The 24,875-nt window shown below is 40.8% G+C and overlaps 1 protein-coding gene across 13 annotated transcripts in view; it reads right to left on the bottom strand.

The window, feature by feature from the left end:
* Positions 1-24,875, bottom strand: part of PKNOX2 (PBX/knotted 1 homeobox 2) — a 3,737,380-nt gene that overhangs the window by 3,560,113 nt on the left and 152,392 nt on the right. For all 13 annotated transcript variants that reach the window (XM_085646078.1, XM_085646083.1, XM_085646080.1 and 10 more), the window contains exon 2: positions 5,582-5,733. The gene's annotated coding sequence lies outside the window, so the exon portion shown is untranslated. The remainder of the gene's footprint in view (positions 1-5,581; positions 5,734-24,875) is intronic.

Below are 24,875 nucleotides of genomic sequence, written 5' to 3'. Positions count from 1 at the left end.
GTTTCACTGTCCCCCTTTAATGATGGTTGCATCGTTATATGAAAAGATCCTAAATCTGTTATCAGATTAGGTACATTTATGGAAGATCCAATAAAGAAAATGTATGGAAAAGAAAAGGAGTTCGGAACTATGCTGACTGAGCCCCTGTTACCTCTCCCTTCTGCTGTTTGCTTTCTTGATGCCTAAGCAGGTTGGCAAGTACAGTGCCTCTGTCTCCTACCCGAGTAACAACCCTGAAGCCCAGACAGAAGGGGCATACAATGGAATGACTGGGAGTAGACCCTTTTGGTTCCCTTCCTGATATAATTTCAACGCCCTCATGATTGTGCAGGAATGTCAGAAGCACAGGCCAGCACACTGAAGCAGTGCTCTTCATAGGACGAGAATGTGTTTCAAAGTTTCATAAACACAGGCTTCAGGGAAAGAGAAAACACAGCATATCCAGCATCTGCTTACTCTAGTAGAACTAACCGTGATAGCTGCCTCATAATTAATAAAAAATACATCTTTGCTTTAAATGCTATAACAAATAAGTGTTGAGGCCCAGCAGTGGGACCCTCTAAAGAGCGGCGTTTGGGAACAACGGCCCCTCTAACCCAACATTCCGACGGGCAATTGTGGCTGAGAGGGACAATACAGCAGGAATCACAAAGTGAGAAAAACAATGGGAGTGGTGAGAAGTCTGTTACACCCCAGACCTCAATTAACAAGCAAACCAGTAACAGGGGAGGCTGGGAATAGAAATAACAGAACCCAGATCACGTGCCTTACTACACCAACTGAAAAGACAGTGTTTAATTTGAGCTGGTGGTTTCAGGGGCTCAACACCGGCACTTGTGACAGTCTGCTGTAAGCTGGCACTATCTGGCTAATTTAGAGATGACCACAACAACAGTTAATTATTAATTCAATATACATTAAAATGTACTATTACCTGCCGCCCATGCCATTCTTATTGCTTTCGGTCCTGGAATAGTCCGAATTGTCACACTTGTGGAATTGAGATGGTTAGTAGCTGTGCTGTTACTATCATTGGCAGCATGGCAGGGGCACAGTGTGGCGTAAACTGCAGCGGCCTCCTCACAAGAGCCCTGGCACTTATTTGTTTTACAAACTAAGCACTCTGACAACAGCATATCAATAACCACCTTGAAGGGGTACACTAAGCTGCCTTAGAAAGTGGGGAGTGTTTGCCCAAAAATTCGCTAGACGTGGGAAGAGCTTAACCCGAAATTAGTTTAGAAACCACTCGCCAAACACAATCCTATATTTCTCCCATCCTATGGACATGTTGGAAACTAAAAACGCACGATTGCACCGCCCAAAATAAGCTTATTTCACAAAGGCACTTTTGTGGAATTAATACATGTAATAATAAGAAAACATTAGAGCACAAAATGTGTTTCTAACTAACAACATTCAAAGCCATTACAATTATTTTTTTTAAACACAGATAAAATGTTAAACTATAACCTGGAAAAAGTTATGTACCCAAGCTGTGGCAACGCCCATTGTAACAGGATGAAATAATAAAGTATCGCTGGACATGAATACATTTACATTTTTACATTTAAGGCACTAGGGCAGTTTTTTTTATATCTTTTCTGTAGGTACAGGTATGTGTAGGTCCCTGTTATGCAAAGGGCTTAGGTGTAAGGCACCTTTGAACCTCCCCATGGTTGCTAGGTGCTAAAATGGACTGTTTGGATATGAATGGTGCAGTGAGAGAACAAACAATCTTGCTATATTTAATTATTTAGTTAGACACTCCAGAAAACAAAATGTATCTAGTCTTTAGTGACAAGAGTGCTGAACCAATACTTATAATCTGGAAGCATGACTGGCATGTATGTCATTTAGGGGTCACCCGGAGATGCCACTCTGACCCCCGCTTTGCCCTTTGCCGAGGGCTCGCACTGCTTTTGCGGCCTCAGGCATGAGAGGTAGCAAAATCAGTATCAAGAACAAGGGCGGCTTGTCCTCCTCCCCTTTTGAGTCACATTATTAATGAATACCGCTTATTAGTCACTATTTGTGCAAAACAAATGAAGCACCCGGAGGCAGAACGGGGCCTTTGCTGGCAGCTAAGGTAAATACAAAACTGCATTTAAAAGTATGTTGTGTGCATGCTTGTGAGTGTGTTTGTGAGAGAGCACGTGCGTATGTGTGAGCATGTGTGTGCGTGCGTGAGAGTCCGGCAGAAAGAGAATGAGTGAGACTGAGTGTCAATGAATATAATTGAGTCAGCGTGAGAGAGAATGAGTAAGAGTGATTGTAGGTGAGTGAGAGTGGGTATGTAAGAGTAAATGAGTAAGGAATAGTATGGGACAGTGTTAATGAGTAAATGTGAGAATTCATGACACTGAGAATGAATGACAGTGAGTGTAACTGTGATAGAGAATGAGTAAGTGTGAATAGATTGAGTTAATGTGAGTGAGAAGGTATGACTGAGTGAAAGAAAGAGTGAATGTATGAGTGAGATTCAGGGGGTAAAAGCGTTTGAGAATAGATCAGAATATGTGAAAAAGAGAGAATGAGATCATAGAATGAAACTGAGAAAGTATGAAAGAGAAAGAGTAAGAACGAGAGTAAATGAGTGTGAATGAGCAAGTGCAAGTAAGGAGTGCAAGTGAGTGAGTGAATGAGTGTGAGTGAATGTAAGTGTAGTTTTCTCCTTGCAAATAAAACAAAAGACGATTTCAGCTGACTCCTGCGGTCTACCACAATCTCCATGGAAGCCACTTTTCTGCTTTTAGACCCTTAAGAAGTAAGCTCCTGTCTGGGGTTCAGCAGTTCTTAGCAACCTATGTGTATCATTCCAAACCAGTGCTTAGTGCTCATAGCACCTCCAGTCAACACTTAGGCTATACATAGATCTTCTGCAGAGAGGTTTTAGGACATGGGTAAAGTGGCAATTCTGCTGGGCCACCACCTTCCATGGGGTTCGTGGGAGAGTGAACTTTCTCTCCAGCTCACTTCTGTGCATTTATGGATCCAAGCCTTTAACATAAAATGCAATTTTGTTTGGAATCACAGGATTTGAATTAGCAAAAACAAGGGTAACACAATTCAAAGTTGCTCCAAGCAGGGGCACCAAAATATTTCTAACTCAGGGTCTCTAGCTCAGGGTCCCCAAAATCCTTAAGATGACACTGAGCTTCTGCAAGGTGCAGAGTCTAGTTCTCCACTTAGTAGACAGCCACTTTCTTTAGGATTGTAATTGCAATCCTAGTTTATAAACTAGCCTCACCAATACAGGCAATAAGTGCAGCCTTCCTATCTGATTCAAACGTTCAAACTCCCACTCCAGTGTACTGGCTAAATAAAGTCTTATGGTGCCAGTCACATACACTCATATATGGTTCTTTATGTGTCTCGCCAAAACACATCTCAAGAACCAAAACAGCACCCACCTCCAAAGTACTTTACAGGAGTAAGTGCATTCCTACAACTGATTAGGTCTCTAATGTATTATCCTTGGAATTTTAGCTGCTATGGCAGGGAACAATCAAGTATTGACAAAGCAAGGGCATCCTCACTTCTTAGCAAAGATGTTTTTTACCATAATGTATAATAATGTGTTCACTAGACTGTGTAGCATATCTAAGTATCTTCTCATCTTCACACTAAACCACAGGCTACACAACAGACATCATGAGAGTCTGTGCCCTCTCATGTTACTCAATTTTCGGCAATGCTTCACACCTCTCAGTGTATGCTGAGTGTCCTGATTCTCTGTCAGGCCAGGCAAGTGGTCTAGACAGCTGTATTATATAACAGATGTTCATCTTAGACAAAGTTCATAGGGTCTGAGGTCTGATTAACAGAGCCTGGATCCCTGCAGAGGGCAAAAGCCAGGATTCCAAGAAAACAATCAACACAGGAGTATGTCAATTGCTGCAATCAGGTAGATGAGGCCAATAGTGGTGCAACGACTTAATTATAGAGAAAAGGATTACTTCTACAGAAAGCAGGCCACTTTTCCTAACTGTGCATCATCAGTGTTCGCAAAACTGAGGGCAATAGGGGTTCGGTATGCCCTGTTGTATCCTGCATGCTTCAAAGTATTAATGCCTGATTCAACCCTGTTCTTCTGTGGAACCAACGGACATAAGGACCTGGGGAGAAACTGGGGACGACGAAGAAGGGAGCCTCTCAACAATGGGAGTGGCTCCTCAGGAGTAGGAAGCAGTGTAAAAGATCCAGCCGCGGTTGTTGTAGTCAATCTAAGCCTACTCAAGTGAAGATGGAGAGGGAAGCATCAGAGGCCTCAATGAATGAGTGATTTGGCAGCAGATGGCCGGAAGGACAATCCCGCTCCAATATGAGCTCACAAGCTCTGAGTGTCAAAAAGACATCCATGTTTGGACTGATGTGAATATGCCTACAGTCTAGTACATCAAAAGAACGGATTAAAACAGTGTCATGTCACAGCTGAGTTATTACAACATATTTATATGCATTTGATCAGGTTAATGCGGCGACAGGTTAAACATATATGAGTGGATGGAACTAGAGGAAAGGCCCTGAAAGCCATTAAAGGATAATTAACATTCTGAAAGACACTACCAGCAACAATTATGGGTAGTACACTGCTAACAAAAATGTAAATCTTGCAGCTTTCATATATTACTTTGCTAATCTTCTGATTATGCTGGCAGGTAAGATGTTTAAGGAACTGGATTCAATCTTGTCATCCCTCATTTAGAATTAAGACAGGACTGGGTTGTCAATGCAGAAATTTTAACTTTCCAATAAAGGAGTTCTGCAACACTAAACTTTACTATGCTTCTTGTGATGTTTAAGTTATTTACTGATAGGCTGTTATATTGATGTCCTCATCTTACAGACTCTATTTGGAATACACTATTTACTCTTGTGCCAGTATTCTGTATATTGTAGTAAATGGAATGTGTGGGTGGAGGATTGGAACACCACAGTGTCAGTTGGTGCTGATCCTTTGAGCCCTCATTAGATATATACTATTTGTATTCATCTTTAATAAAACCCATAAAAGCAGCTTGAAGTTTGTCAGAAAATACTTTACAAGAATGGCAACAAGATTGGTATGCAAATTCGTTGGAGGAGTCATTGTGGAAGTTTAGTCATTTTTATTTTCCCACCTACTTCCAAGACTCACGAACGATCTCAGGATCAAGGTACTGTGGTTTTACTTATATTTATTTGAACAAGGGCTCAGGATTGTTCTTTTCGAGTCCAGGAGGATTTCTCAACTTGGAGGAGCTTTTGTTTATTAGCTCCATATCGGCCCCACCTCACGGTGTGCTTATTTGACCGGACTGCCACTGTATACATTTTTTTCTCGTTCTCCCCGGTACGCAGCTTGTGGTTTGTTACACATTCTCTGCTTCATTCTTGTGAAATTACAATTTGTACTGAATCATTACACACTGCATTTTGGCTGGCGTTTCAACGCTGTGTGAGCTTTCCTACTCGAGTACCCTGTCTCCATTTGAATTCTACTATTCTACCTACACAAAGCCCGCCTCTCGCGCAAGCCCTGCAAAGGTTCCACAACCTCACAGCACAGTTAACAGTTACTTTATCCCTCTACTCTTACCTCTGAGCGTGTGATTTTGCCTCGGTGCTCCACGGAGTCTCTGGATCCAACGCGTCTTCGTCTTATCAGCCCGTCAATCTTCAATCTTCACCATGAGGTTTCTTCTGTGTGTTGCGACGCCTCTTTCAAGACATTGTGTCTACTGCTTAATGCTGTTCAGGAAGTGCCAAGAACAGCATTAGAGTTTTGCAGAACTACGGAATTTTCAAGCACCAATTTTTTACAGCACTCTCAATGGCGAAAAGTGGTACTGCAACAAGGCATCTTTATATCCTGCTTTGTGTTAATAGCGATTAACACGCTTACTCTGCAATTATAGTTTTATCTCCTGCTTCGTGTTAACAAAGATTAACATGCTAATTCTACATTTGGTTCATATTTTGTTTTACAGTATTATTTGGTAGAACTGAAGTATACAGTGGCAATTTTGTATTTCATATATTTTTAATTAGTAAACTTTACCGAAATCTGGTTTTACTATTGTGTGATACAGTAGATTTTAACTACAATGCAGTCTGTTACTCCTCCAAGTCCCTTTCCACACGAACCAGGAGAACCTGGTATAGGTCTTTCAATGCCGTCTTAGGGGCTATTGATAGTTTAAAATTTAACGCGGATAGGAAACCTAGTCTGCTATATTACTATTTAGGCGTTGAGGGTCATAATGTTTTTGATCACTTACCAGATTATATAGGTCATGACAGTGAAGATCTCGATGAATTTCAGTTAGCGGTAAAACAACTTTCTACTTATTTTGAAGGAAAAGTTAATCTGGTAGTACACACACATACATTGTTTACTCGTGTACAAAGCCCTAATTAATCTATTGATTATTATGTAACTGCCCTGAAAGTTCTAGCTGGTTAATGTGACTTTGAGAATTTCACTTCTCAATTAATCAGGGATCAGATAGTATCCAGATGTTATTCGTAAAAACCCGTCCTTAGATGAGGCGGTTGATATAGCAAAAGCACTGAATGCTCATAGCTGGATGCCAAACAATTAGAAATTGAATCGCCCATCACAAATGTTGTCAACGTCAAGTCATCATCCAAAGATTCACACACTCCATATACTTCTGACACTAATTCAAAAAGGGAAGGAGTACTACGGATACTAACACCAGAGGTGGGAGGGGTGTAACTACTGGTCGATCTAAGTTGCAGTGCTATAGATGTGGGTCAAATTCAAACATTTCACATTTTAAAAACTGTCCAATGGCTGAACAAGAATGCTGCAAATGTAAAAAGGTTGGCCACTTTGGAAATGTATGCATGGGAGGCAGACGCACACCTGTTGGGCATATCCAAGATTATGCAGTAGCTAGTGAACATGATAAAGTAGAGAAAAAACTAGAGGAGTAACTTTCATCTGTTGACTGTGTGGAAAGCAACACATCCATGTGGAAAAGAATGTTAGTGATTCTTTGGTTCAGATAAAAATAGATGCCATTAATATTCAATTGCCTATTGATTCAGGTGCAAGAATTACAATAATCTCTATTGACAAGTATAAGCATTCTTGGTCACACAAAGTACTCTTACCTTCGGATGTTATCACTATGGCGTTTGAAGGTAGTAGAATTGATCTGGCAGGGTATTTTTAGGCAGACATAAGTTTTGAAACTAAAACTATACATGGGAAGGATTATGTGGCTTATAAAGGCATAAATGTGCTGGGATGGTGGCACCAAGCAGAATTTGGCATGATGATAAAACCAGGCCAAAGCAACATGAGTCACTTACAAATGCTGTATCTGACCACACACAATGGAAAGAGAAATTCTGAGATGTTTTTAATGATAAAATTGGTTTGATAAAAGATTTTTGTTCTCACTATTAAGGTCAAGGAAGGTGTCTCGCCTGTGAAGCACAAGCTACGCAATGTTCCACATTAGTATAAGAAATTAATTGACACAAATGTTTAAAAAAAATGCAAAATGATGGCATCATAGAAAAGGTGGATGCCACTCTATGGCTCTATCCCATTGTTCTAGCAAGAAGAAAACAGGTGAATTACGCTTATGTGTGGATTTAAGGTCTCCTAACAATGCCCCATATGGGTAGAGAACTATCCTTTGCATCCTTTTATATTGATGATTATAAGACAGCATTTTGCCGAATGCCATTTGGACTGGCTTCGACTGCTTCTGTTTTTCAAAAAGTTATGAGCAACATGTTTCAGGGGGTATCCTACGTAGTTGTTTTCAGGATGACATTAATTCACAGTGGTTCTGAGGAAAGGCACCTTGATATTGTGGAACAAGTTCTTTCATTCTTGCAGAATAATTGAGTCACTGTCAGGGTGGACAAATGTATATTTACAGTTAATGATATTGAAAATTTGTGTCACGTACTTTTCCAAAGATGGTGTGAAACCCAAACCTTGCATTGTTGATGGAATCGTTAATGCTCCACACCCCGTTGACAAGGATCAATTACGATCCTTCATTGGTTTGTGTGAGTTTTATTCCAAATTCATCAAAATGTTTGCTAGTCTTACTGAATGCTTTAGGAGCTTATTAAAAAAGGAGCAGATTTTGTTTGGACATCAACTTGTCAGGAGCACTTTCAACTCATCAAAGAAAGTATTTTGACCGCTCCGGTTCTTCAAGCATATGTTGAAGGTCAGGAGACTTATGTCACGGTCGATGCCAGTTCATATGGCATGGGTGCAGTGTTGTCACAAGTAGTGGATAACAAAGAGCATGCGTGTGGGGAGTGGAGAAGTTCAAGTCTTATTTATGGAGCAGACAATTTTGGCTGAGAACAGATCATAAACTATTAGTAGATATTCTTTCTGTCAATAAGATTTTAAAAAAGCAACCACTAGATTGGCTAGACTAGCAACCACATTTCTGGAGTAAAAGTTTTCTGTGCAACACATTGCTGGAGGAAAGAATGTCAAGGCGGATTTTTTATCCAGGGTTCCTGTTCAAGATGTTAAGAAGAATTCAAAAGAAGAAGACGACATCAGAGAATGTATTATTGCAAGTGTGGGCAAAACACAGTGATTTGTCCCAATATGGAAGATTGGCGCAAGGCAACGACATTGTGTTAAAACAAGTGATGGACTTTGTAGTAGCAGGGTGGCCTAAAGAAAGATCCATTGATCTTGATTTACAGCCCTTTTGCAAGGTTGCCATTGAAAACAATCTGCTGGTTAGAGAGGGAAAATGGATTTCACCGTTTACCTGTGCCCTGCTGGCGCCGCTTGGGTTGCCTGCAAGGGGACTCCATTTCCCAGAAGCTGTCACTCTCCCAGGAAAGAGGAGGAATGCCCATGCACTCAAAAGCGCTACACTCTTTCTGCGGGACGCTGTTTTCCTGTGCCCTGCTGCCGCCGCTTGGGTTGCCTGCAAGGGGACTCCATTCCCCCGAAGCCATCACTCTCCCAGGAGGGAGGAGGAGCTGCCCCCACCCTCAAAAGGTGGGAGGAGGAGGGGAAGAGTGCGGGGGTGCATGGGGGAAGGGGTTGGCTCAGTGGGAGGAAGATTTGCAGTTCTTCGTTCTTCTTTAGATACAGTTTTTCATTTAAATACAGATGAGTAAGCTTTGGATAGCTACAATCAATATCTGTGGTCTCAATGACTTCAAAAAAAGACAGAATACTGCAACTGGACTGCGGTTATTAAAGGCCGATGTGATGTGTATGCAAGAAACGCATATTGAAAAAGCACAGAAACACTTATTAGGAACGCTTGGGTACACATTGGTGGGGGCCACGACTAATAATTGTCAGACACATGGCGTTGCAATTCTAACATCTAATCGTTCTTTACAATTCAGTCGCACATTAGTGGACCAGCTAGGGAGGTGGGTAATCACTGACTGCCGCAGGAATAATGGAGCTCCAATCACGATATGCTCCATCTATGGCAGCACCTAAGTCAATCCAACAGTGTTTCATCATATTAATAATGAATAAGCGGTCTGGCACTCCCGATAATAATCTCCGGGGAATTCAACATAAATTTGCCTGCCAGCAAGAATATTAGTTTAGAATCAGGCTGGGTATATAGTGGCCACAAACCAAGAGTGTTTCGGGCATTAAGGGCACTCTGTCTGGAACATGCGCTTATCGATCTCTGGACCTGGCAGAATCCTACAGACCCCGGTTTTACTTACTTTTCGCACCCACACAACAAACAATCAAGAATAGACTTTATTTTTGTGTCTCACACTCTACTGCATGACTGCTCAATTGAGAAAACCCCTCGGATATTGGCTGATCATAACCCTCTAATTGTAGAGCTCAAGGGGAGAGGGTCTAAGTGGGGTAGTGCTTCATATGGAGCTTTGAACGAGTCCTTCTTTTTAATGAAGAATACTGTGATTATATGAGGGAGAGGATACCTCAATTTCTTAAGTAGAATATAGGGAGCACTGGAGTCGAAGTTGTTTGGGATATGCTTAAAGCAGGCATACGGGGGGGGGAAACACTCAGATTTTCACTATCCCTGAATAAAAAAAAGCGCTCTGTGATAAATGACTTTCAAGGCAGATTAGCCGCTGCAGAAGGAGAATTAATCACAGCAGTGCAAACTGGGGGCGACCATACTGAAGCGCAGGCAAATGTCATAGTTACTACGTCAGCAACAATGGAGACAATAGCTAAAGGTGCTGTGGACAAACTTGCCATCTTGCTATCAGAGCCAGACAAAAAGCAACTCGGAATATAATTGTAGAAATTAAAGACCCCGAGAAGGGGATGATCTCAGACCCAGCAGAAATTCAAAATGTGTTATACTCATACTACCAAAAGCTTTACTGTGAGGACACGTCGGGTAATTCAGAAGATGTGGCTGGATATCTTAATCAGATTCCTACAGAACAATTCTCACAGGAGGACCAGCTACAGCTTGAGGAGCTCCAGCAATTGATAGATATACTATTGGGGATCAACAGTCTCCCTTGCAGCAAGGCCACTGGCCTGGATAGCATACCCCTCGAGTTCTACAGAAAATTTGCAACACAACTGAAAGAGTGCATGACGCAACTATTCACACATGTATTTATGGGTGGCAAACTGCCAGAATCCTGGTCACAGGCCAAAATTGTAGTTTTTCTTAAAAAACATAAAACACCATTAGAACCCGGGTCTCACTGCCCCACAACATTAATTATTAGTGATAGCAAAATTGACTCAAAAATCCTTGCTACACGTTTGGCCTCTGTAATACATAAGGTTATTTCCATTCAACAACATGGGTTCATACCTGGGCCGGGGACGACGGACCATATCAGAAGGGTCATCTCTCTTCTTGACGCGGCAAACATCTCTAGGGACCCAATCGCACTGATTTTGTTAGATGCAGAATAGGCCTTTGACACGGTCTCCTGCCTTTTTTATGGGAAACTCTGTCAAGGGTCGGAATCGGAAAGGTACTTCTGCAGGCTTTCAAAAGGCTTTACTGTCACCCCACCGCCAGACTCTTTGTTAATGGAGAACTCACAGACACTTTCCAAATAACGAGGGGCACCCGGCAGGGTTGCCCAGGCTTACCGCTACTATTCATAGATCCCTTTTTACGCCAACTGGAACACAACAGGGCTATTATGTCTATTGTAACCTGTGGTTGGGAAACCAAAGTATTGGCATACGCCGATGATATTGCTCTAGAGACTCCCAATCCTGATGCAGCTATAGACGAAATCGAAGTAGAGGTGGCGAGATTTGGGACACTCTCAGGGCACTCCCTCAATCGAAGCAAGACACAAATCGTCTATAAAGAGATTATAATGACTAATGATGCTCGAGTAGTAAAAAATGCAACATATCTTGGTGTTGATATCTCTGCAAACATCAATAATAACAAAGATAATATCGAGCCACAAATTGCTAAAACGAAACCAGACCTGGTGAGATTGCACAATCTACACTTATCCATTATTGGTAGGTGTAATATTGTCAAATTGTTGTTTTTTCCCAAGTTTTTGTATCTGTTGCGGGCAATTCTGCTTGAATTTGACATTAAATGTCTCAAAGGAATGGAGGACCTTTCCACCCGATTCATTTGGGGATTTGCTAAACCTAGAAGGGCATATAAATATCTCTCTTTACCCAAGGAAAGGGGAGGACTGGCCCTACCAAATATTAGACTCTATTACTGGGCTACTCCAATACTATACAATCTAGTGCTTATACAGGAAAAGCCAAAAGATAGCGCGAGAAACGAAATTCCGACCCCGCTCGAACTCGTGATGTGTGCAGAAGCTTGGGGGTGGCTCTGGAGATATCTAAACGACAACCATTATAATAAAGTTCGCTTTAAAACGCTACAAGGGAGATTTAGAATTATGAAATCTGTCCAGAAATTAATTGGTTTCAGTCGTTTGAACTTCTACACACCACTTTGTAACAATCCCAACTTGCTGGAGATTTTTAAAGGCTCAATTATAAAAAGATGGAGCGAAGCGAGTCTGACAAACCTTGGAGCCTTTATTTGTCCAACAGGGCTTGTCTCTTTTACAAATATCTACAAATCCGAGATTTTCTAAATAAGAAAGGGGGGTCTGATAGGGTTCGCTAATAATGATGTTATTGATAAATTAAGAAAGCATAGAGATCTATCTATTGGAGTTGTGCATAACTTTTTTAATTCACTAATGTTAGATGACATGGAAGATCGGGCACTAAAGTGGAAAAAGGAGATTGGAATCCCGGAAAGTTTATTTTTTCCACTCAGTTGAACCGGCACAGAATATTTTAATTCCGGCCCGGCTCTAGGCTCAATATTATAAATCATGCTTTTCACTTTATTATACCCTGAAAAGGATTGCTAAATGGGGGTCAGGGAGAGGAACTTTTTCTCCTCTGTGCACTTTATATCAGGCAGATCTCAGCCATATATTTGCCTCCTCTGATGCACTGAGCAAACTAAAACAAGAAATTACCAGCTTCTTTAAGGAGGCGTTGGGTGTTGTCTGCTCTCGCTCTCTGACATTGATTGGACTTGGGGTTGCTCAGGACATGCAGGGGAAGCCCGGAGAAGAACTAGTGTTGATTGGGATGGCGACCCTGCGCCTATGTCTAGCATCCGCCTGATTAGATCCTAACCCCCCAGGGTTCCAGCAATGGCTTTCTCGGCCACTAGCAAATTATAATTTGGAAAAAGCTATAGGCAGTTGATTGACTACAATATGAACTCGAACTGCACACGGAACAAAGCATTATTCCCCCAAGTACTAAGTGTAGCCCCCATAACCACTCATCTCCCCCTGATGAATATAATCCATCGATAGATAATCCAGGGATGACGGGCCTAAGCAACCACTGTGATACTGTACAAAGGACTCAGGAGGCAGGACCTTATATGGCCCCAGATTCCATTGCAATGCCACACCCCCTAGTGTCGTCCAGCCAGCAAACATCGAGCAGCAATTTTTACTTCGCCCTAGCCCCAATCCCCCATCAATTGAAGATAATATCATGGAATGTGGCAGGACAAAAAAATAAATTGCTACTCCCTCACTGGAATGAATTGATAGAGGGATTTGATATCTGCATTCTTCAGGAGACTTGGAGCCTGGCCCCACTAATCAAATCAGGCTATGTCTGCTATAGCTCTCCATGTGAACAGGGCGTCCTTCAGGGTGACTGATCATTTGGGTGAATATTGCCCTGGGCTGCCGAATCATCATGCAGTTAATTCTAACTCACAATCAAGAGACCCAGGGGAGGGGGCATTTTAGACCTGTTCAATGTCTATATTAGAGGGAATAAGGGGGGCAGTCCATCGCCCACTGTCACGTTATTAGAACAAGCTCTTTCTAGCTGCTCGCCTCACATGACGGGGCTAACACCTTTAATAGAGTTAGCTGCCCTTCACGCATTGACTACATCCTAATTGACGTAAAACTGTGGGACAAAACGATCGATATGTTTGTGGGTACGATGACTGACAGCGACTATAATCCCCTCTGCATGATTATGAAGACCCCGTGGGACGTATCATGTCACTCCCAGACCATTCGGGCTCCAACTTCTAGCACTGATATTGTTCCCTCCAATTGCAAAAGGTACTTGAAGTGGCACAAGGTTTCCTTGCAAGATGCTAAAATAGCGGGCATCCGGGAAGTCCTGTCCACAAACACACTAGAGCTTCAGGCCGCAGTCGCAGATGCACGCGACTGGGCAGCAGTCCCTACCATCTACTCGGGCACAATGGAACAGTTGAGCTCTTATTTTCAAGCGCCGATAAAGCACAGCAGATCATGTGTGCCCCAAAAAAGCGATCACCCATGGTACAACAAGGATTGCAGGCTCAAAAGACAGGCCCTAGCAATCAGACGTAAGGACTGCCCCATTTTCAAGAAAGCGAGAAAGGACTATATTGTTGCCCTTTGCGCCAAGCAAAGATCGAGTGGGATGAATCGCACTGGCAGGAATTGAAGAATACCAGCCGTGCAAAAAACACAAACCAATTTTGGACTCTAGTGAGTCGGGGCAACAGCAGGGAATCAGGCGCTTCTTCAAATCACATCACAAGCCAAGACTGGCATGACCATTTTGGGAAACTGTATTCCGCTGCAGAGGACGGATGTCTGGAGGATTCATGAGACCCCATAGACATCCCTCCAGCAGGAAATGCTAGTGAACCGTTTTCTTTGGACGCAATAGAAGCAGCGATAAAGAAGATAGTCCCTGCCAAAGCTCCCGGGCCAGACGGCCTACCCGGAGAACTCTTTCTTGCTGATACCAGAAGCTGGTCATGGTACATCCAACTATTGTTTAATGCCATATCTGGTGGGAGCCCAGTGCCAGAATCCTGGAAAGGTGCAGAGGTGGTCCCAATCTATAAAAAGGGCACCAGAGAAGACCCCTCAAATTACAGGCCAATAAGCCTGACTGACGCAATCCAAAAGGTGTTAGGTAGGGTGCTCCTACACAGAATCCAAACATGGTCAGAAGAGGAAGATGTTCTCTCCCAATACTAGGCTGGCTTTAGGTCTAGCACTGGAACGATCAACCAGGTATTTAGGCTACGCCTTATATACTGGAAAGTCTTGGTAATTGGCAAGGGCAGTCTTTACCTTGCTTTCAATGATTTAAAGACTACCTTTGATCCGGTACCCAGGATCAGGCTGTGGCAGACCCTCAAAGATATGGGCATTCCTTCCCCAATACTTAATCTATTGATCCGCCTCCATGAGGGGATCTATGCTCAGGTGAGATGGGGGTCCCAAGGCCAGCTGATGGAACAGATTCCGGTTGGCAGGGGAGTCCGCCAGGGTTGTGTCATGGCCCCCACCCTATTCTCTCTATATGTGAATGGGGTGGGGAGTTTCCTTCAAGAAGATCCTGCTCATGCCCCAACCCTGGCGGGCGACAAAGTACCGACCCTCCTATTTGCCGACAACACCTTGTTGGTGTCGAAGACCCCAGCCGGGCTACAAAAAGTATTGAATAGGTACCAATCCTTTTGCGATGCTCGGGGGCTAGTCATCAATACCTCAAAAGCAAAGATCATGGTATTTAACCCCCACAAATCTTTTAAGAAAAACGTCACGTTGAATGGCACCCCCTGGAGAGAGTCAGCACCTTCGATTATCTTGGCATTCGACTTGCAGACAAAATGTTCTGGAGGCCCCACTTAGCCAAAATGTATATGAACCCCAAATCAGTGGTCGGGGCACTAAGAAAAGAACATCGCTCCTCGTACTGCAGGCCAGTTGCCCCGGCCCTCATAGTCTATGACGCTAAGGCAGTTAGCTCAGCTCTGTACGGTTTGATAATACAGATGATATCAGCAGATCTGAGCATAAGTTCTTGAGGGATTTGGTGATGCTTCCCCGTAACACTCCACTAACACCCCTAATGTATGATATGGGCAGGCGGCCGTTCAGAGACATTGCTAAGCTACGCTCATTGCTCTTCTGGGCACGCCTAAGGCGTACCCCAGAGCTCACCAAATATGCTGCAGCGCTAACGGAGGTGATGAACCTAGATGTGGATCATAGTGTCAAATGGATAACGAACGTTAGGAAAATGATGACATCACTGGATCTTAAAGAATCATGGGATACACAAAACCCCCCAAGTAAGGAAGAGCTCAAGAGAAAATACTGGGATTGGATAGATAGTACGGAACTTAGCAAGCCAAACATGGGGAGGTTGACGGATGAATTTGTCATCCACAAGCAGTCCAGAAGCCTCGAACCTTATCTGGATGTAATCCAGGTCCCACAAGATAGAGCACTGTATATCCAATTCAGGTTTAGCACACTCCCAGTCCATGCATTAACATCAAAGTGGCGTTCACCCACACACATTACAGAAGGATGCCCCTGCTGAGGAGCCCATCTGGAGTGTGTTGCCAATGTTGTGTTTGCCTGTCCAGCCTACAACACCGCGAGATCTAAATGGCTAAAACCGATTTGCAGACACATGGGCACCAGCGACCATCGGGTTGCTTTGCGCATTTTGAAATCCGACTCAAGTGTACTTTTCACTTGTGGGTTGGCTAAATTTCCAAGCTATGCTTGGATAGTCAAGCAAAAAACCTTGCGAGGAGTGCCCTAATTTTATGCTTTGGGTGACACCCGGGCTGCTCTGCACATACCGAAACCTGACCAAAGAGCATTCTTCTTCTTGTGGGGTAATTAAGTTCCAAGCTAGGTATGAATGGTCTGACAAAAAGCCTTGTGAGGGATGCCTTAATCTCCACACTCTAGGCCACACTGAGGCATCATCCTAACTCAAGAAAGCCTTTTTAGAATGTAAAAGCACTGGCATTTTATATAAGCCAGCTGGGTTGTATTGTCATGTTTTTATCTTTTTTCAAATATCCGTTTTTTTTTATCCATGCATGATTTTAGGTACCAATTTGTAAAAAATGTGTATGTACAGCTTTTTAGATAACTGTTTTTATGCTTTGTGATGCAACACTAAGTCTAAAAATACTGTGTAGGCACAATCTCCAGTTTAATTATTCATCAACTGATTATTTGCATCAACTTATTCCTTTTATTCGCTGTATAAATGTTGGGGGAACAACGCTCCCGAACAAAAAGCCAGGAAATCTGAGCATCATTGACTAGATGAATTGAGAAGAATGGGTGAAATATATGGTCCAAATTGACTTATACCTGAACTAAAGATAATATAGTGAGGCCATCTCCTAGGGGGTGGGTAGGGTGGGAGGGTTGGGTAGAAAAAAATTATTACATGTATTACTCTGATTTCCTTTGCTTTTCTTTTAGTTCTTTGTAACTTGCTCTTCTTACACAATGAATTGTAATTGTTGAGTATATTACTATCATTTATGCATTAATCAAAATATATATAAAAAAAAAGAAAAGCGACGATCTCCCACTAACTAAACACCAGCCGACCTAACCACACCCCCGGGGTCTCTCAATTATACCCTAAAACCTAAATGTCCAACCCACATATGTTTCAAAATAGGAACAATCTCCATTTCTCACTGGCTAAGGACAGGGTGTTCTGCCACACCACTCTCAGCGTGATCATTCATTAAATGTCCCATTGCCTTGTACATTCAGCATTACAACAGATTTTACCAAGGAAACAATTTTGAACACAAATACAGCACATATTTCCTAGAGTGTATTTTCATGAATCGAGTGTATCAAGTATTTCACGCTTTCTTTGTTTGCTTCTGCCATTTCAAGCGGAAGTTTCATCGCTTCCACTTGCTTATCAAAATGTCCTTTCCGAGGCTTGGCAGTCATACAAGGACACAAGGGTACGCACAGCTTTCGCGTTCACTCCTCTTCTTACAAAATCATTCTTTTTGGACATCTTATTTTCCATTATATACTAACCCCAAACTGACATGCAGGAAATTAGGCCCATCCTTGTTTTTTCTACAGAGAACAAAACACAAACATTTATTATTTTCATGAAATGTAATTTTCAATGCACACCATCCCAGCATTGCACTAACCCATGCACAACCCAAGTTATTCCTAGCAGTTATTATTATTGTGCACAAAAGCTGCATTAGTCTCTTAATCAAAGCACTTATGGTCTAGTTTTCATGCATTAGGATATGCATTAGTTCACACATGCACAAAAGCATTTCTAATACAATTTTCACAGCATCCTGTTAATAAAATGTTACTGAGGGTTCTATTCGAGCAGGTTTTATTTTCTCAAAACACTGCTCCATTAATCCCCCCTTTGATGGCGTTTTTGAGCCATCATAAAATACCCAACAAAATACAAGTTACCACTTATTAAAATACTGTACTTCTTTCTCGTTTTATCATTCTTCCGTCTAAATCTTTCATGATCTCATAGTAGTTTCCTCTCATATCCTCTAATTCTATCTCTTCTCTCTTTCTTTCTCTAGCTCTATATTTGAGATCTGACACTTTTTCCTTTCTACATTTGCATTTGCAACATTTATAAATCAAAACAATCATCAATTTTATTACAACTACTGAAGTAATAGGTATTAATATTTTTCCTGGTTAAGTATTTCCTAAAGTATAAAACCAATTTCCCACTGAGGAAAAACTCTTACCAACTTTCTCCCATGGTTATCAACCTTTAATTCAGTCAAACCTTCATGAAGTTCTGTAATATTTTAATTATAGCCCTCAAGATTTTTACTCTTATCAGGGATATAAGTACAGCATTGTTGAATTTTCACCATGCTTCAGACTCCACCCTCTTTTGCCAATAACATATCAAGAGCAAGTTGATTTTGCAAAACCATAGATCTAATTGCAACCATTTCAGAAACAATCCTCAAGCATCCACCAGCAGTATCTGTTGATAAACGATCAACCACTGTTGACAATTTTCTAATTTTATGTGAATTCAGAATGATTCCAGCTGAAGGTATCAGTGCTCCAAAAATATCCCCAATTATTTCAGAATAACTCGCTCCTTTCTTATTGCGTGTTAATCCCTGTTTTATTACATTAACTCTGTTAATCTTATTTACATGGTGCACCTTTGGAAACACTATGCCTAAATAACATCATACCAACCTATATGTAACCTATAATAAGCCTTCTTACCACACACATAATAAATTCCTGGGAAATAAGGATCAGTTCCTCCTTTCAATCCCCAACTTCCTTTTATCAAGAAAGTATGCTCACATTCACAATAACCAATGAAGTAACTATTAAGTTCAGTGTTTTCTCTAAACACACAAAGCTTTCCTCTTTGTTGAAAATCTAGTCATTGCAGCGTAAGTCTCACCCTTTTTATAATCACCCTCTCTGAAAGCCCATGGAGGTACATGAGACTTTTGCTCAGCAGCTTTCTTTTGAAATCTCGTCTTCTAGCTTCTACCATATTCATAAATTCTATTTCTTCATGCCGTAGTGTACAGGTTAAGTTATTTCTATGTGCATCTATTATATCTATTGGTTTGTTAATAATGAAGAAATCACCCATGTATGCTGCATAAACAGGGCCATAAACTATCTTTCAATCTCTCCTAATAGGAATTTCAGAAAATATTAAATCAAATTTAGAGTAATAATACTCTAATCCTTTCCTCTCATAGAAAAGACTGGTTAAAACACTACAAGACACACCATATGTTAAAAGTAGGTGACGATATGTCACCCCCTCTGAGACAGACGATGGTAATTGCATACACACATAACAATCTCTCGCATTTATTGTGTTAACGTACTCATACAGCAATTTAGTAAAGACATTTAACGAAAAATCATTAATGGATTTATCATAATGATAAATACTATCATCTTCTATCTTTTCTACTTTAGTGTTTTAAATTTTCTTTAGTAACATAATCCATTCTCTCACTTTACACATTATCAGTATTTTTTTATGATTAGTCACCATTAAAACCGGCATAACAACAATCAGTGTTAACCACACCAACGTTAGTAATAAGACACTACATAAGCAAGCATGAATGCATCTACGTTTAAAACTATGGTTTTGATATCCAGTCTCTGTTACCTTTGCCATTTTAGACTATATTAAAAAATAAAAATCTAAGAAAAACCGCGAAATTCTAAAAAAAACTTGAAAAACTGAAAAACTTTTGAAAAATGTATCCAAAACCCATCTAGAGCAGTGTATCCTTATACTTTAGGCCTCTCTTCTTTACCCCCTCTTTTTCTTTTTTCTTTTTTATATCTTCATCTTTAAATCTTCTGAGTCTTCATTGAATTTTATTGCACTTTAATTTTCACAGTTCCTTTTAATGCGGTCTTAATTTGCTTTCATCACTTTGATCAGGATCAGTACCAGCTTCTTCTTCTCTTTCACTAGTATTTTCAATTTCTTCCAACACCACTTATGTCCATTCTGGAGCTGTGTATTTCTTACTCAAAATTCTTATTCTTTTTGTTTTTCGTACTAATTCTTCTTCTGAATCACTTTGTTCAGTTTGACTTGATACTTCATTTATTTGATCTGGCCTTTTCTTTTCTGGAGTGTATTTCAGTCTTTTCACTCCTTTTGGCCACACATAACCTTTTCTTGCTTTCTTAACTTGAACTGCTTCTTCACCTTTGTTGTCAAGTTTGCAGGTTCTTCTATTCAGTTCTTTTCTTTGTTCTACTTGCTATTGATTTTCATCAGTCACTTTCTCTTTTTCTTTCTCAACAGCAGTATCTTGAGACCCAGTAGCTGGTGCCCACCTTATTTGACTTGTACTTGGTTCTTTTTCAGCTTTTTCAGAATCTGTCTCACTAGATTCTATAGCTTCATGCCCTTCAGCTTCTGATTCTTTTCTTTACCAGTTGCTGCTCTTCTTTTTGTCTTTCAAGTGGACTTGGGACTCTTCTTGTATGACTTGCATGAATCCAATTAGGCAAGCCACCATACTTCACTGCTGTCATTGTCACCAAAATAAACTGATATGGTCTGTGCCATCTGAGTTCTAAACACGACTTCCTCACATGCTTTTTCACCAGAACCCACTCGCCTGGACTTAAATCATGTGCTTGATCTGTGTTGTGGTTGCAATTTTTTCAACACGATGAGACACAGAACTCACTAGATCAGCTAATCCTTTGCAATATTCAAGCACTAGATCATCAGTAATATTCATCATTTTGTTTGCTGGTACAATTACTTGTCTCATTGCTCTCCCATTGAGAATTTCATGAGGACTCAAACCAGTCTTTTTATCAGGAATGCTTCTAAGACTCATTAATAACAGGGGTAAAACGTCTGGCCATTTCAGTGTTGTAGACGCACACACTTTTGAGAGTCTGGACTTTATAGAGCCATTTATTTGCTCGATCAATCCAGATGCTTCTGGTCGATAGGCACAATTCAGCTTTTGTTCAATTTGTAATGCTGCGCAAATCATCCAAATTATTTCATTGTTGAAATGTGTTCCCCATCTGTTTCTAAAGAGACTGGAAAACCAAACCTAGGAATTATCTCCCACAAAAGCACTTTCGCAACAGTCAGGCTATCATTCCTTCTTGTTGGATAAGTCTCTACCCAACGAGAAAACAAACAAACAACAACCAACACATATTTCAGTCCACTACAAGGGGGGAAGTTCTATAAAATCCAGCTGTAGTCTGGTAAACGGTCCTGCTGCTTTTCCAATTCGACCCCAACTGACAACTGTCTTTCTACCTGGATTTTGCTGCTGTCAGACTATACACCTCTGTCACAGACTCTCTGCAATGACCCTAAACTTTGGATTATACCATTACTGCTTGATGAGTCTGATCACAGCATCTCTTCCAACACGTGCAATTCCATGGTACATCCTTGCCATCTGAGAAAGTAAACAATCTGGCATTACTGGTCTTCAATCAACATACACCCATACTTCATCTTCTGCTCTCTTTTTACAATCTGATTATATCCAAATGTATTTTTCTTCCTCATTTGTTTCCTCCTGTAACTGTCTAATTTCATCCCATGTTTCTAAAGAAGAAAACGTCAAGAGACAATTTGTATCTTTTTTCTCCAGCATTGATTGAAATAAACTTTTGTGCACAGAAACAAGCTACTTGGTCCGCATATCTTTTTCCATTTGTCACATAGTCATTTCCTGACTTGTGTGCGGAACATTTAACCACAGCAATCCTTTTGGGTAATTGTAATGCATCCAATAAATCCTTCACATTTTTACTGTTCCAGATTGGGGATCCTGAAGAAGTCAATAATCCTCGCTGCATCCGCAACTGTCCAAAATCATGCACCACCCTAAAACCAAATTGACTGTCAGTGAATATGGTTACTCTCAGATTTTTGCCAATTTTACATGCTCTTGTCAGAGCTATTAGCTCAGACATTTGAGCAAAATTTACCCCCTTCAGACAAGATGCTTCAAGAACCATAGACTCTGTACATACTGCATAAGCAGCACTCAATGCACCTTTTTCATCTCTCAGACAAGATCCATCCACAAACATCACACTATCTGATTCTTGAAGTGGTGTATCCTTTATGTCAGGCCTTGGTTTTGTGCACAATTCTGTCACATCCAAACAATCATGATCTGCTTCATCCCTCACTTCTTCACAATTTGAGCTCTGCAACAAAGTTGCTGGGTTCAGTTGTGTACATCTTGTTATTGTCACATTTTCAACACCCAAAATCACTCTCTCATATCTAGTCAGCCGACTATACGTCATATGTTGAGTTCGAGTTCTGGTTATAAGAATCTCAACGGCGTGTGGCACATATACTTTCACTGGATGCCCCATAACAATTGCTCCACTCTGTTCAAGACTCACACAACTAGCAGCCACTGCTTTTAAACAGCCTGGTAACACTGCAGCCACTGAATCCAAAGTAGCAGAAAAAAAAGCTACTGGACAACGTGCCATTCCATGGATCTGTGTTAAGACTGAAAGTGCACAACCATCTCTCTCACAACAGAACAATTCAAAATCCTTTGTGTAATCTGGCATTCCCGATACAGGTGCTCGACAAAGACTATCTCGTAATTCAATAAAAGCTTTCATACTCTCCTCATCCAACTCAATCGGATCAACCACATCTTTATGCGTCAACCTCTGTAAAGGTTTTGCAATCAGTGAAAACCCAATGATCCATTGTCTGCAGTATCCAACCATTCCCAAAAACATTCGGATTTCCTTTTAAGTCGTAGGAGGACTCATTTGCAAAATCACGTTGATTCGGTTTTGCCTCACTTTTCCAACTACTTTCTCAATTTTGTGTCCCAAATATTGCACCTCTTTTTGACAAAACTAAATTTGCTGGTGGCACCTTATGCCCACCTTCTGCCAAATGATTCAGTAGGGCAATTGTATCCTTCACACAGGCCTCTCTTGTTTTTGATGCCAAAAGCAGGTCATCAATATACTGCATTAACACAGAATTTTCTGGCATGATCAATAACTCCAAACACTTTTACAAAATCTGATTAAAAATCAAAGGACTCTCTGCATACCCTTGAGGAACTCGGCACCATGCCAAGACAGGGTCTCCTTACCAGAATGCAAATAAATATTGGCTATCCGGATGTAAGGGTAAAATACTTGACATAGATCAATCACTGTGTACCATTCTGCATCACAAGGAATTTGATAAAGAATAACTGCTGGGTTTGGAACTATTGGACAACAGGGTATAACAATCATATGAATTTTGCGCAAATCCTGTACTATTCTGTATTTTCCACTTGGTTTTTTGATCCCCATAATAGGTGAATTACAAGAACTACTTCGTATTTCCTTTAGAATACCTTGCTCAATCATTTGATCAGTCACAGGAATCACTCCTGCTGTGATCTCAGGACTCATCCTGTACCGAGGTGTGTTTGGATATATTGCACCTGGTTTAACTGAAACTTTAACAGGATCCACATCCTTCATCAAACCAATGTCTTTTTCTGTAAAATCCCATAAATCAGATCTTACTGTATTTCTCAACTCAGCAGGTAAATCTTTTTCTGTAAGCAGTGAATATAAATCATTCAGTTCTGTCCCTTGCTTCGCTAACATCATTTTAAAAGCAACATCTTCATATGGTGATTGGAAACCAATACCATCTGGCGTACAATAAATGGTGCAACTCATTTTGCAAAGCAAGTCCCTTCCTAAAAGGTTCACCTGAATTGTATCACATACCACAAACTGATGCATGTCTCTGAATTTTCCAATATGAACTTCTATTGGTCTTGTTATTGGAGTCTTAATATATTTATTTGAGGCCCCCACAACTTGGATAGTTTCTCACGAGAGGGGTAGGTTTGGAATTTCTGTTGCTGTCACAGTAGAACGGGTAGCACCAATGTACACAAGGAATGTAATATCATTACCTTCCACTTATCCATCAACAAAAGGACCTGACTGATCTACCTCTAGAGATGCGCCAAGCATGCACTCTTCCTCCCCCCTCAGGCACCATCATTGAGATGAGTCTGAATCACTCCCTGAACATTGCAACAAATATTGCGAAACCACTTGTACATTTTGATTCTTACCAACTTGTTCACCTGCGTGAAATCCAGTATTCAGACTATATCACTGTACTTGAGCATTCACATTATTTGGCCTAGGAGCTTGAGGCACCTGTAATTGTTGTGTCTGTGGTGTAACTACCTGCTGCTGCTGTTGTTGTTGTGGTTGATTCACAACCACCTCATTCTGCATCTGCGGATCGAAATTTTGATTCATTCCATTATTTTTCAGTAAAGATCTAGACACATTCCTCCAATGTCCAAACTTTCCGCACGCATGACAAGGATATTTCTTTTTCATTTCTTCTCTATTCATTTTACCTCTACCTCTACCTCCATTCAATACCTGACCATTTTTATTTTGTCCTTTCATTTGAAAATCTGTTTGTGAACCTTTGTTTCCATCTTCCTGTTTTGCCACTTTCCCCTGTGCCCACATCATTTTCTCTTTAAACTTTTTATGCCTTGATTTAATATTGTCACTACAATATTTAGCATATCTCAGAATCTTATCAACTGTTTTACTCTGCCAACAAATTAAATGTTGCTGAATCATGTTACTAATCTCAGGTTTTAATCCAAAAACAAACCTATATACAAAATGTCCCATATTTTTGTCACCTATGCTTTCAAAACCACTATACTGTTTAAACACCTGTAACAAACTATCATAATAAGCATGCACCGATTCTTTGAGTTCCTGTGTTGTACTGTAAATTTTAACCCAAGCTGTTTCTTTTGGGGAAATCTTACTTTTCAGAAAAGTGATTTTTAAAAAAAAATATGTATTGATTTCAAAGGCAGAAAAACAATCTAGTAATGCAATGGTGTACAAAATGATTAGGTTACATAAGCCCTTTTCGCAAATGGGGTAGAAATTGCGACAAGTCCCCTATTGCAGGGTTTAAGGCGTTTAACATAACCCAGTAAACA

This window comes from Triturus cristatus, chromosome 3_1 (assembly GCF_964204655.1).
Source record: "Triturus cristatus chromosome 3_1, aTriCri1.1, whole genome shotgun sequence".
Taxonomy (NCBI): Eukaryota; Metazoa; Chordata; class Amphibia; order Caudata; family Salamandridae; genus Triturus; species Triturus cristatus.
The sequence above is the reverse complement of the archived record's forward strand: the minus strand, read 5'-3'. Positions and strand labels throughout refer to the sequence as shown.